The sequence below is a fragment of the Neospora caninum genome, chromosome VIII (assembly GCF_000208865.1).
Source record: "Neospora caninum Liverpool complete genome, chromosome VIII".
Lineage (NCBI taxonomy): Eukaryota > Apicomplexa > Conoidasida > Eucoccidiorida > Sarcocystidae > Neospora > Neospora caninum.
The window spans coordinates 6707421-6721212 of NC_018395.1; positions in this window are offsets into that span (position 1 = coordinate 6707421).

The window sequence follows — 13792 nt, forward strand, 5'->3', positions numbered from 1 at the left end:
CAGGACGGGAGCGGGCCACATATCAGCATGTGTCAGACGGCGGCGGTGGTGTCGCTGAGGATGCGGCGCCCCACACAGGGCGCCCGAGGTGTGTGTCTGGGGCACGCTTCGAGACAGCGCCTCATTGCTGTGCCATCGGACAGATGACCGGTTGCGGTTCGAAGGCTGTGTGTTGTCGTTGAATTCCAGGAAACACAAGTAGGGAGACTCGATGCAACGGTGCATGAGTAGTTTGTGGATTGGATGTGTACCTGTTGCTCTACTGGCTGCCCTACTCACAAATCATATGCTGTTCACTGAACCGTGTGCGGGATGTGGGTCAGGTATGCAACTGCATGTGGTACTCACCGTGGATTAGCAGAGGGGGGCTGGGCTGGTCGAGGGTGAACTCGGAAATATGAAGCCACCGAGGCGCAAGGGCGGCTCATCTGCCAGGAAATAGGTCAACCGATTTAGGATAAGTGGGGGGATGGCGACTGAAGCCCGGGGGATCGAGGAAGGTTACAGCCGTAGCAGCCGAGCTGCCGTCCCATGGAAATCGACGGCTTCCCCGGGCACTGATTCAGGCAACGGAAGTAAACAGCGCACAGATGCGCACGCTCGCGCAACGTCGGTATCAGAAGGAGTGGTTCGTGACAGAGGGTGTGTCAAAAGGCGTGTGGTAGGCAACAGCGATGCAGCGGCCGTGAGAAGGATGATGTCGAGTTCACGCGAAGGCCGCACCTGGCCGCAAGCATGACTCGTGGAATGGCGTGCAGGACGGGAGCGGGCCACAGGTCAGCATGTGTCAGACGGCGGCGGTGGTGTCGCTGAGGATGCGGCGCCCCACACAGGGAGCCCGAGGCGGGTGTCTGGGGCACGCTTCGAGAGAGCGCGTCACCGCTATGCCATCGGACAGATGACCGGTTGCGGTTCGAAGGCTGTGTGTTGTCGTTGAATTCCAGGAAACACAAGTAGGGAGACTCGATGCAACGGTGCATGAGTAGATTGTGGATTGGATGTGTACCTGTTGCTCTACTGGCTGCCCTATTCACAAATCATATGCTGTTCACTGAACCGTGTGCGGGATGTGGGTCAGGTATGCAAATGCATGCTGTATTCACCGTGGGTTAGCAGGGTGATGAGCAGGTCGAGTGTGCACTCGGAATTATGAAGCCATCGAGGCGCAAGGGCGGATCATTTGCCAGGAAATAGGTCAACCGGTTTAGGATAAGTGGGGGGCTGGCGACTGAAGCCTGGGGCGACGAGGGAGGTTAACGCCGTAGACGCAGAGCCGCAGTCCCATGGGAATCGACGGCTTCCCCGGGCAATGATTCAGGCAACGGAAGTAAGCAGCGCACAGATGCACACGCTCGCGCAACGTCGGTATCAGAAGGAGTGGTTCGTGACAGAGGGTGTGTCAAAACGCGTGTGGTAGGCAACAGCGACGCAGCGGCCGTGAGAAGGATGATGTCGAGTTCACGCGAAGGCCGCACCTGGCCGCAAGCATGACTCGTGGAATGGAGTGCAGGACGGGAGCGGGCCACATATCAGCATGTGTCAGACGGCGGCGGTGGTGTCGCTGAGGATGCGGCGCCCCACACAGGGAGCCCGAGGTGGGTGTCTGGGGCACGCTTCGAGACAGCGCCTCACTGCTGTGCCATCGGACAGATGACCGGTTGCGGTTCGAAGGCTGTGTGTTGTCGTTGAATTCCAGGAAACACAAGTAGGGAGACTCGATGCAACGGTGCATGAGTAGTTTGTGGATTGGATGTGTACCTGTTGCTCTACTGGCTGCCCTACTCACAAATCATATGCTGTTCACTGAACCGTGTGCGGGATGTGGGTCAGGTATGCAACTGCATGTGGTACTCACCGTGGATTAGCAGAGGGAGGCTGGGCTGGTCGAGGGTGAACTCGGAAATATGAAGCCACCGAGGCGCAAGGGCGGATCATCTGCCAGGAAATCTGTCCACCGATTTAGGATAAGTTGGGGGATGGCGACTGAAGCCTGGGGGATCGAGGAAGGTTCCAGCCGTAGCAGCCGAGCTGCCGTCCCATGGGAATCGACGGCTCCCCCGGGCAATGATTCAGGGAACGGAAGTAAACAGCGCACAGATGCGCACGCTCGCGCAACGTCGGTATCAGAAGGAGTGGTTCGTGACAGAGGGTGTGTCAAAAGGCGTGTGGTAGGCAACAGCGATGCAGCGGCCGTGAGAAGGATGATGTCGAGTTCACGCGAAGGCCGCACCTGGCCGCAAGCATGACTCGTGGAATGGAGTGCAGGACGGGAGCGGGCCACAGGTCAGCATGTGTCAGACGGCGGCGGTGGTCTCGCTGAGGATGCGGCGCCCCACACAGGGAGCCCGAGGTGGGTGTCTGGGGCACGCTTCGAGAGAGCGCCTCATTGCTGTGCCATCGGACAGATGACCGGTTGCGGTTCGAAGGCTGTGTGTTGTCGTTGAATTCCAGGAAACACAAGTAGGGAGACTCGATGCAACGGTGCATGAGTAGTTTGTGGATTGGATGTGTACCTGTTGCTCTACTGGCTGCCCTATTCACAAATCATATGCTGTTCACTGAACCGTGTGCGGGATGTGGGTCAGGTATGCAACTGCATGTGGTACTCACCGTGGATTAGCAGAGGGGGGCTGGGCTGGTCGAGGGTGAACTCGGAAATATGAAGCCACCGAGGCGCAAGGGCGGCTCATCTGCCAGGAAATATGTCAACCGATTTAGGATAAGTGGGGGGATGGCGACTGAAGCCCGGGGGATCGAGGAAGGTTACAGCCGTAGCAGCCGAGCTGCCGACCCATGGAAATCGACGGCTTCCCCGGGCACTGATTCAGGTAACGGAAGTAAACAGCGCACAGATGCGCACGCTCGCGCAACGTCGGTATCAGAAGGAGTGGTTCGTGACAGAGGGTGTGTCAAAAGGCGTGTGGTAGGCAACAGCGATGCAGCGGCCGTGAGAAGGATGATGTCGAGTTCACGCGAAGGCCGCACCTGGCCGCAAGCATGACTCGTGGAATGGCGTGCAGGACGGGAGCGGGCCACATATCAGCATGTGTCAGACGGCGGCGGTGGTGTCGCTGAGGATGCGGCGCCCCACACAGGGAGCCCGAGGTGGGTGTCTGGGGCACGCTTCGAGAGAGCGCGTCACCGCTATGCCATCGGACAGATGACCGGTTGCGGTTCGAAGGCTGTGTGTTGTCGTTGAATTCCAGGAAACACAAGTAGGGAGACTCGATGCAACGGTGCATGAGTAGATTGTGGATTGGATGTGTACCTGTTGCTCTACTGGCTGCCCTATTCACAAATCATATGCTGTTCACTGAACCGTGTGCGGGATGTGGGTCAGGTATGCAAATGCATGCTGTATTCACCGTGGGTTAGCAGGGTGATGAGCAGGTCGAGTGTGCACTCGGAATTATGAAGCCATGGAGGCGCAAGGGCGGATCATCTGCCAGGAAATCTGTCCACCGATTTAGGATAAGTGGGGGGCTGGCGACTGAAGCCTGGGGCGACGAGGGAGGTTAACGCCGTAGACGCAGAGCCGCAGTCCCATGGGAATCGACGGCTTCCCCGGGCAATGATTCAGGCAACGGAAGTAAGCAGCGAACAGATGCGCACGCTCGCGCAACGTCGGTATCAGAAGGAGTGGTTCGTGACAGAGGGTGTGTCAAAAGGCGTGTGGTAGGCAACAGCGATGCAGCGGCCGTGAGAAGGATGATGTCGAGTTCACGCGAAGGCCGCACCTGGGCGCAAGCATGACTCGTGGAATGGAGTGCAGGACGGGAGCCGGCCACAGGTCAGCATGTGTCAGACGGCGGCGGTGGTCTCGCTGAGGATGCGGCGCCCCACACAGGGAGCCCGAGGTGGGTGTCTGGGGCACGCTTCGAGAGAGCGCCTCATTGCTGTGCCATCGGACAGATGACCGGTTGCAGTTCGAAGGCTGTGTGTTGTCGTTGAATTCCAGGAAACACAAGTAGGGAGACTCGATGCAACGGTGCATGAGTAGTTTGTGGATTGGATGTGTAGCTGTTGCTCTACTGGCTGCCCTATTCACAAATCATATGCTGTTCACTGAACCGTGTGCGGGATGTGGGTCAGGTATGCAACTGCATGTGGTACTCACCGTGGATTAGCAGAGGGGGGCTGGGCTGGTCGAGGGTGAACTCGGAAATATGAAGCCACCGAGGCGCAAGGGCGGATCATCTGCCAGGAAATAGGTCAACCGATTTAGGATAAGTGGGGGGATGGCGACTGAAGCCCGGGGGATCGAGGAAGGTTAACGCCGTAGACGGAGAGCCGCCGTCCCATGGGAATCGACGGCTTCCCCGGGCAATGATTCAGGCAACGGAAGTAAGCAGCGCACAGATGCGCACGCTCGCACAACGTCGGTATCAGAAGGAGTGGTTCGTGACAGAGGGTGTGTCAAAAGGCGTGTGGTAGGCAACAGCGATGCAGCGGCCGTGAGAAGGATGATGTCGAGTTCACGCGAAGGCCGCACCTGGCCGCAAGCATGACTCGTGGAATGGAGTGCAGGACGGGAGCGGGCCACAGGTCAGCATGTGTCAGACGGCGGCGGTGGTGTCGCTGAGGATGCGGCGCCCCACACAGGGAGCCCGAGGTAGGTGTCGGTCACGCTTCGAGAGAGCGCGTCACCGCTATGCCATCGGACAGATGACCGGTTGCGGTTCGAAGGCTGCGTGTTGTCGTTGAATTCCAGGAAACACAAGTAGGGAGACTCGATGCAACGGTGCATGAGTAGATTGTGGATTGGATGTGTACCTGTTGCTCTACTGGCTGCCCTACTCACAAATCATATGCTGTTCACTGAACCGTGTGCGGGATGTGGGTCAGGTATGCAACTGCATGTGGTACTCACCGTGGATTAGCAGAGGGGGGCTGGGCTGGTCGAGGGTGAACTCGGAAATATGAAGCCACCGAGGCGCAAGGGCGGATCATCTGCCAGGAAATCTGTCCACCGATTTAGGATAAGTTGGGGGATGGCGACTGAAGCCTGGAGGATCGAGGAAGGTTCCAGCCGTAGCAGCCGAGCTGCCGTCCCATGGGAATCGACGGCTTCCCCGGGCGATGATTCAGGCAACGGAAGTAAACAGCGCACAGATGCGCACGCTCGCGCAACGTCGGTATCAGAAGGAGTGGTTCGTGACAGAGGGTGTGTCAAAAGGCGTGTGGTAGGCAACAGCGATGCAGCGGCCGTGAGAAGGATGATGTCGAGTTCACGCGAAGGCCGCACCTGGCCGCAAGCATGACTTGTGGAATGGAGTGCAGGACGGGAGCGGGCCACAGGTCAGCATGTGTCAGACGGCGGCGGTGGTGTCGCTGAGGATGCGGCGCCCCACACAGGGAGCCCGAGGTGGGTGTCTGGGGCACGCTTCGAGACAGCGCCTCATTGCTGTGCCATCGGACAGATGACCGGTTGCGGTTCGAAGGCTGCGTGTTGTCGTTGAATTCCAGGAAACACAAGTAGGGAGACTCGATGCAACGGTGCATGAGTAGTTTGTGGATTGGATGTGTACCTGTTGCTCTACTGGCTGCCCTACTCACAAATCATATGCTGTTCACTGAACCGTGTGCGGGATGTGGGTCAGGTATGCAACTGCATGTGGTACTCACCGTGGATTAGCAGAGGGGGGCTGGGCTGGTCGAGGGTGAACTCGGAAATATGAAGCCACCGAGGCGCAAGGGCGGATCATCTGCCAGGAAATCTGTCCACCGATTTAGGATAAGTGGGGGGATGGCGACTGAAGCCCGGGGGATCGAGGAAGGTTATAGCCGTAGACGGAGAGCCGCCGTCCCATGGGAATCGACGGCTTCCCCGGGCAATGATTCAGGCAACGGAAGTAAGCAGCGCACAGATGCGCACGCTCGCACAACGTCGGTATCAGAAGGAGTGGTTCGTGACAGAGGGTGTGTCAAAAGGCGTGTGGTAGGCAACAGCGATGCAGCGGCCGTGAGAAGGATGATGTCGAGTTCACGCGAAGGCCGCACCTGGCGGCAAGCATGACTCGTGGAATGGAGTGCAGGACGGGAGCGGGCCACAGGTCAGCATGTGTCAGACGGCGGCGGTGGTGTCGCTGAGGATGCGGCGCCCCACACAGGGAGCCCGAGGTAGGTGTCGGTCACGCTTCGAGAGAGCGCGTCACCGCTATGCCATCGGACAGATGACCGGTTGCGGTTCGAAGGCTGCGTGTTGTCGTTGAATTCCAGGAAACACAAGTAGGGAGACTCGATGCAACGGTGCATTAGTAGATTGTGGATTGGATGTGTACCTGTTGCTCTACTGGCTGCCCTACTCACAAATCATATGCTGTTCACTGAACCGTGTGGGGGATGTGGGTCAGGTATGCAACTGCATGTGGTACTCACCGTGGATTAGCAGAGGGGGGCTGGGCTGGTCGAGGGTGAACTCGGAAATATGAAGCCACCGAGGCGCAAGGGCGGATCATCTGCCAGGAAATAGGTCAACCGATTTAGGATAAGTGGGGGGATGGCGACTGAGGCCTGGGGGATCGAGGAAGGTTACAGCCGTCGCAGCCGAGCTGCCGTCCCATGGGAATCGATGGCTTCCCCGGGCATCGATTCAGGCAACGGAAGTAAGCAGCGAACAGATGCGCACGCTCGCACAACGTCGCTATCAGAAGGAGTGGTTCGTGACAGAGGGTGTGTCAAAAGGCGTGTGGTAGGCAACAGCGACGCAGCGGCCGTGAGAAGGATGATGTCGAGTTCACGCGAAGGCCGCACCTGGCCGCAAGCATGATTTGTGGAATGGCGTGCATGACGGTGTAGTTGGCGACATGTCATGGCACATCCAGAAAATCGTTCTGTGACTCCGATTGATATGCAGTATCTCTCGCTACAGACATTATCTTTTTATAATGTGGTAATAACAACACATGGTCTAGCTCTGATCTATACGTTCTTAATGCCGGCTCCGTACGGAGGATATGGCTTTCTGGTGAGCCACACAAGAAAACGGACATTGCGTCAACAGTGGCTTAGCCGCGGTGGCGTGTGTTCGAGTGTGCTGCCTGGACGAGGCTGCCGGTGGAGGCAATGCCACCATTGTTTCCCCCGTGGTTGTGTGCGCTGGTGCGGGTGCAACGACGACAGTGGGCGATGCAGACGCCGCAGGGGGCGAGATATGTAGCGATGACTGCACGTTATTCTGCTTCTGCGCAGGGTGACGCTGGTGGAGCGTATGGGCTGGAGCAGAAATCCGTGTTCTTCACGCATTGGAAGCTGCGGGGAGGTAAAGAGGCAGCCAGCGCATTGGTTGGTGCTGAGGGTGGTCCCGGTGGAAATGCGGGATTCGCGATAGTTGTCGTGCATCATGAGGTGTGTTGCGGAGCACAGGGACAAGGCTGGTGAGAGAGGCGAGACTGGGATTACCTCAGAGCCTCACTGCATCACCTCGTGATCTGTGGCCTTCGTTTCGGCAGTACTGCAACACACATGGCGAACTCGAACACCGAAGGGTGCATCAGGGGTGTATCCAGTATATGATGCGGTGATGTATAGGCGGCTGTTGACGTCGCGGTGTGTGCCGTTGCCGCGCCGATGACCCTTTTGTCGGCATATGCGGGAAATGCCTGTGGTATCGAAGGTGACCTGTGAGGCCGGCAACGAGCTGAGACCCCGGATGCATCACCGCGCCGACTATATGACTGTCCTCGGTATAATTTCAACAGCGACACCGAGTATGCATTGGCGTCGATTACAGATGTAATCGGGGAGGCGTGCCTCCCTGCCCAGCAGGACGTCTCTCGGTTGCGCTACGGTCTCAATATCGTCACCTGCACACTGTTCAGGAGGAGCATACTGGGACGTGCACATCACGTGAACAATCAACTGAAGGCATGGACGTGTTCTGGCATGCGGTGTCGCGACGATGAGATCGGTTCTGTCAGGAGCGCCATTTTGCCCCCAGGGTGTTTGCGCTGATGCGGGTGCAACGGTGGGAGGCCGCGTAGTAGACGCTGCAGGAAGCGACATGTGTAGGCAGTGACATATAGGCATTCTTCGACTGTCGGGTAGGCTGGAGTCGATGGAGTGGATGGGATGGAACAGGTGTCCTGATCACGCACGCAGCAGAACCTGTATGCAGCTAGACGGACATCATGCGTTTGGAGAGAGGCTCACTGCCCACTGTGACAAGGCGGGATTTGTGATAGGTGTCGTGTATCAAGAGATGTGACCCGGGACAGAGGACATCCTGGTGAGAGTGTCAAGGTTGTGTTTACGCCGGGGTCGAAGGGTTTATTACGTGGCCTGTGGGATCGTGTTAGCAGCGTGGCGGCATGTGAGAGGCATAGGGAACTCTGGAACTGGAGGATGCAGCAAGTGTAGCTAGGGTTTCATAGTCCATTGCCTCGTTGGCGATCGTTTACTTTCGATTTGGTCGTGTCGCCCCGCGAACGCCGCGGGTGTCAGGAACAGCGAGTCAGGACAGCGGCAGTTAGTGTGAGATGTGTGGTCAGCGTGGGGCTGATACTGGATTCCTCACATGGTCCGGGCGTCTGTTGTTTGTTGCCGTTGTCAAGGACTAGGTGAAAGAGGTAGGGACAATGCTCTGGACAGTATGAAATCAGGATACAGTAGTTGGAGCCGTCGGTTGTGTTCATTAAGTGCATTCTTTGTCTACCTGTGGCAAGCATCCGCCGCCCTCGCAAGGCATCTCTCATGGTCCTAGCCTCGAGATGTATCACTTCTTTATGCCCTGTGTGACTGCTCCAGTGGCACTCCAGCTAGAAAGTGAAGAAACAGAGGCGGCCACGTACACGTGGAGACGCAGGTAAAAAGAAAAAAAGTATGTCATGTGCCGCCTGCTGGAAGGTAGATGTGCTGGTGTGGGGGGGAGGTTTCGAGGAATTGCATTTCTGAAGATCCATCCAATTGCGGACAAGCAACTGATGGCTCAGCTGGAGTTTAGTTGCGCATGCAGTGGATTTGTGTTTTCCATAACAGATTGTAGGGACAGAGAAAGTGGAAACCAGGTATAGATGAAGAGGAATTAGTGGCTCATGAGGGCCTGTCGAGAGGCGTCGGGAGAAGAGGCACAAGAGCGTTGTAGTAGTGCGCGAACGACTGGACGGTTAGTCCACCGTGTGTATGTGGGATGTGTTTTGGTTCGTAGCGAAGCGGTGGGCAGGAGGGATGTGGCCGTGTCGGGAGAGAGGTACCACATGCCGTGCTGGCTTGATGTGCCGCGTGGCTGGTAGGTCTTGAGATCTGCCATGGTGCAGCAATGTAATGGCAGACGCATGGTACAGAGCAGAGACTGTGACCCCCGCCAGGGTGTGTAGGCTGACTGCATCGCATGGGTTCGACGGGTTCGCGATTTCACTCTTCAGGAGGAGGATACAAGAAGCAGTGTGTGGGGCAAGGCGTATATCACTCGCATGTCGGGGTACCGTGCAACGTCAGGTGCGTTAGCTGTCGTCATCGTGAATTGGATCATGTGCGGACGCATGGATGGATCGGCGAATGAATGTGCACATTTATTCGGAAAATGGATGCCTTGTTCAAGGCGCAAGGCAAGAGAAATAATCACGCTTTCCGGGGTGAAGAGATGTTTCTGTGTTGAGTGCCAAATGTACACTGACTGGAGTGAAACGTCTTTTAAAAAGCTGATGGGCACTGCAATTGGAAAGCCAGGTACGTGCCCCCCTTGATTCTATGGTCGCTCCCGTCGTCGCGAGAAAAGTGCCATAGGATACTGTACCGTCGTATTCCACCAAATTCTCGCACCTTGTATCCTCTTCGCTTCATTAATGGGCCTTCCTGCGAGCAAGTGTCGAAACGATTCATTTGTGACGCTTCTAAAGGATGGAAGAGACAGAAATATGCTTTCTCTGTTCACAGGCTACAATGAGATGTGGGGGTAGGCGCAGCGGCTCATTGGAGAAAATATACGATCATAGAAGCGCCAATGCAGGGGCACACTGGATCTTCCTGTGACAAAGCTATCGCTCAAGGCATGGGAGTAACGATACGATGACAATCGACACAGTGTTATGCCATCTGACAGTTCCAGCGAGGGTTTATCAGTCCGCTCAATTGTCTACTGAATGCCCTTGTGTGGTATGTCCACCGGAAGGCTGTGGCTGGCTTGTGTGTGAGCAGCCGCTGTAGGCGCCAGCAACTCGGGTTACGTCGAAGAGTATCCTCCTGCTAAATTTGGGTGCTACCGAAAAGAGCATGTTTCCCTTTTCAACATTGTCTAAACATAAGATGATAGGGAGTGACAGCAATGAATGTGACGACACAGCCACTACAAGGCAGTTATTCCTGTTGATCTGCTGGTACCGGGATACCGAGTGGATTTGTGGTGACAATAGAACAAACCTAAACGCGTGCGTTCCCACTGTCAGCACACTTCCGATGAACTAACCTTGTATGATGAGTAGACATGAATATGAATGCAATATCCGTGACCTGTGTGATAGGTCGTTGGACCGCTAAGTCTGCCTGACGGGCGGCCCTCTTCTTAGCTGGAAGACAGTTGCTGTCTTTGCTTTTGAAGGCTGTCAGTGCAGAGGCTCAGGCCCTTCCCGATTTGCGAGAATCTTTTTTATCAGGAGGGAAATTGTTGTTTCTCGGGGACAGTAGCGAAAGGAGTCTCTCATTCTTCCACATTTTGTTTGACTGTATTCCCAGTGACCATAGATATTTAGATGGATCATTCATTGAGCAAGAGAGTCGTCCATAGTCAACAGCCTCTTCTCCTTTGTTGACATGTTTCTCTGTCTCGATTGCAGTGTCGTCAGGCACCCGACTCTAAACCCTAAAAGACATTTTAGGCGTATCAATCGATGTTGCATAACGGTGGCGCCGGCACAGAGGAAGAGGACGAAACTGCAGGTGAAGCATTGGATGCTAAAGTTGGTGTGAAACTCTTGAAACCTCCAGGGCGATATTTATCGCCACATCGTTTAATTCGGATGGAACAGAGACCGGCTGGGCCCTTTGTATCCACGGAAGAACAGATTGTTCAAGAAGAAGAAAGCAGTTGTTGTTGCTGAAGTGGAAGAGTGGGTTTCTCCCTGTGAAGCGGTCCCTCCTGTCCCGTTCCCTTGCTTCTACCTATGATTCGGCTTTGTCGCCCACTGGCCGACCGCGGACACGGGAAAACCAGTGGGGGGCAAAACAACCTGAAGAGACTGCGGTGGAAATGGTGGAGGACGGCAGGTAGCTCCAGTATGCAGAGTCGTGTGACTGGCAATGTTATCAGCAGTGACACCCTACACGTAAACAGTGTTCGTGTCGCCTTTTTTGTCCGCCGGTGTTTCCACAACGCACAGTGTCCACGATTATACAGAGCTAGTCCCTCGTCTGCGACCAGCAATGAGAGCGGCCTGCTGCCGTTTCGGAGACAAGAGAGAAGCAGGGAGAAGGGGGCGAGAAGAACGAAAGCAGGGGGGGGGGGGGGAGAGAAGAGCGGGAATGGAGAAACGAAAGTCGCTGCCGGGAGCAACGCGTCTTGTGCGTCGTCGGCATCTCCGTCTGTGGGCAAAAAGGAGAAGAAAGGAGGTGAAACGACGACTTCGACCACAACCCTCCGCGTCCACAGAGAGGCAAATGAAAGCGACGGCCTCGAGTCACCCTCCTTCGACCATGTGTCGACCGCAGTAATGGATCCTCCTGAATTCGATGTCGCGGTGCCTGCCTGTCAGCGGCATTCAGGAGCAGCGGTGGACGAAGGCCAGACGTGGTTTACGCGGTAGTGCAAAACAATACATTATCTTCTTTTGTGTTTCTGGACGCCAAATGTGGCAAGAACTTCGAGATGAAGAGCTCAAGTGTTGTACGCGAATGCGGGAGGAGGAACAATCCGAGCAGGGTCTCGCTATCCTCTACCAGTTCCCGTATAGAATTGCAGATCCACGTTTTGCAACGTGTTGAGAAAGGGGAGAACTTGGATAGGAAAGAGGAGAACAGGAGAAAGAGTCTTACGACCTTGAGAGATCTTCTGTGCAGAGAATTCATTTTTCTGGGACTATTTTTCGTTGTAAAAATGTTGAATTTGGCAAACAGAGAAGAAACTCTTGGCCTGCAAATGGGAGGTTCGTCTGGCTGTGACGAGCATCTGCATGAAAAAGGGAATGTCCCGCATACTGGACACGCAAAACCGTACAGGTGGTTTCACCAACAACGGTGAGGCGCCTTTATTTTTCCGGGAACGATTTGCCCATGTTTAAGGTGAACCGACGTCGTTATGATATGTGTAGATGTCAGACTGTGACAAACTCCAGGCGCTGTCACTGCGCTTTGAAAACGACTGCACACGTTCCGCTAGGCGTATTGAATTTCCACACATATGTCCAGCCGGTAAATGCTACTCCGCTGACTGTCCGGTGCTCGCTTGTACACTAAGATTAATTGTTGAATGACTGCATCAAATAGTTATCTTCCGTAGGCGCACGTTTAGACACTCCAATAGCGCTTCTCGGGCTCTAGAAACGTGGAGAACAGCGTCTGCCGATACATTGCTAAGCTTTCGCGAAGTCTCGCGGGTACCACGATCGAGTCCGTGCAGAACACGCGCCTCGTCTATATTCAGACACATTGCTGATTTCCCCTTCCACGGTAAACCTCGAGGATATATATATATATATATATATATATATATATTCCTTAGTGAACGCTGCTCCGTGTGCAGCTGCTACATCGAAGCTGGTGTATAGTGGTGGCCGTCGCAGCGCTGTTTCAGGTGGCGGTTCGCGTAGATGGGTCGACGCCCCCTGCCTATTTCCCCGCTCGAAGTCCCCTTTTTTTGTCGATTTTGGGCTTCCCACGTGTGGTTCACTTGGTTAGTGACGCATTCCTGTATCCGTCCCGGCTGGGGTGCAATATACTTGCAGCCTCTGGCACTGGCGTTTGCTGGCTCCGGTACCGGCCCTACGATGGGCGTTAAGTGCGATGTCCCAAGGGGGCGTTTTTCCTCTGTGGGTGTCAGTAGAACTGGCAACATGAGTAGTGTGGATTTCCTGTAGATTCGTCCACCTTCAGCAAAACAGACGTGCACGTGTAGTCGTGGATGATGAGGAGCAACGGCGCATCAGGGCTGTCCCCTGTGGTCGGGCCATGCGGGAGAAGGAGGGGGACCATTGAACCAGCAAGGCACCGGACTCCACTGGCGAGTCCAAATGCGATTCAGTAGCCTCCGCTGACTTGACGCAGTTGTGCCACGTCTTTTTCGATTCCTCACACAGCCGGTAGGCACCTGCTGCAGGACAGGACACGAGGATGACCAGATTGGCGCAAGAGGGATACAGAAAATCAGGGTTTCTTGTAGAGAGTGAGAGGGGTGAAACACGAAAAACCGGCAGCAGACATGCTGGTGGTTGGTCAGTCGGAAATAAAATCATGGTGGAAGGCGGCCCCTGCCGTAGAATAGGGCGTGGAGCAGAAACGACGTACTGATGCCAGAAAGGCTTTGACCGTGTATCTCACTTGTATTTACACACGCATTTCATTGTTCTGTCAGAGTAGAAACAATCTGTGGCACGTCGCCGAGCTCGAAAAGACGCAACAACGAGACAGAAATAGAGGATGAAGCTGTAGGAGAAGCAGCGAAATAGAACTCACTGTGCAATTATTGCTGAGTGCACCGAGGCATTCGTGAGCATATATATGGCACCAACCGACTGATAGTTTTGTCGAACCACTTGTTTCCAAGGAAGAAGAAAATAAAAAGAAGATGGCCGGGTTTTTTTCGCTCCAGTGAGACGGTCGGATTCTCACTTTGGAGCGACTCGTCCTGTTTTTCCTGGTGGGTTAC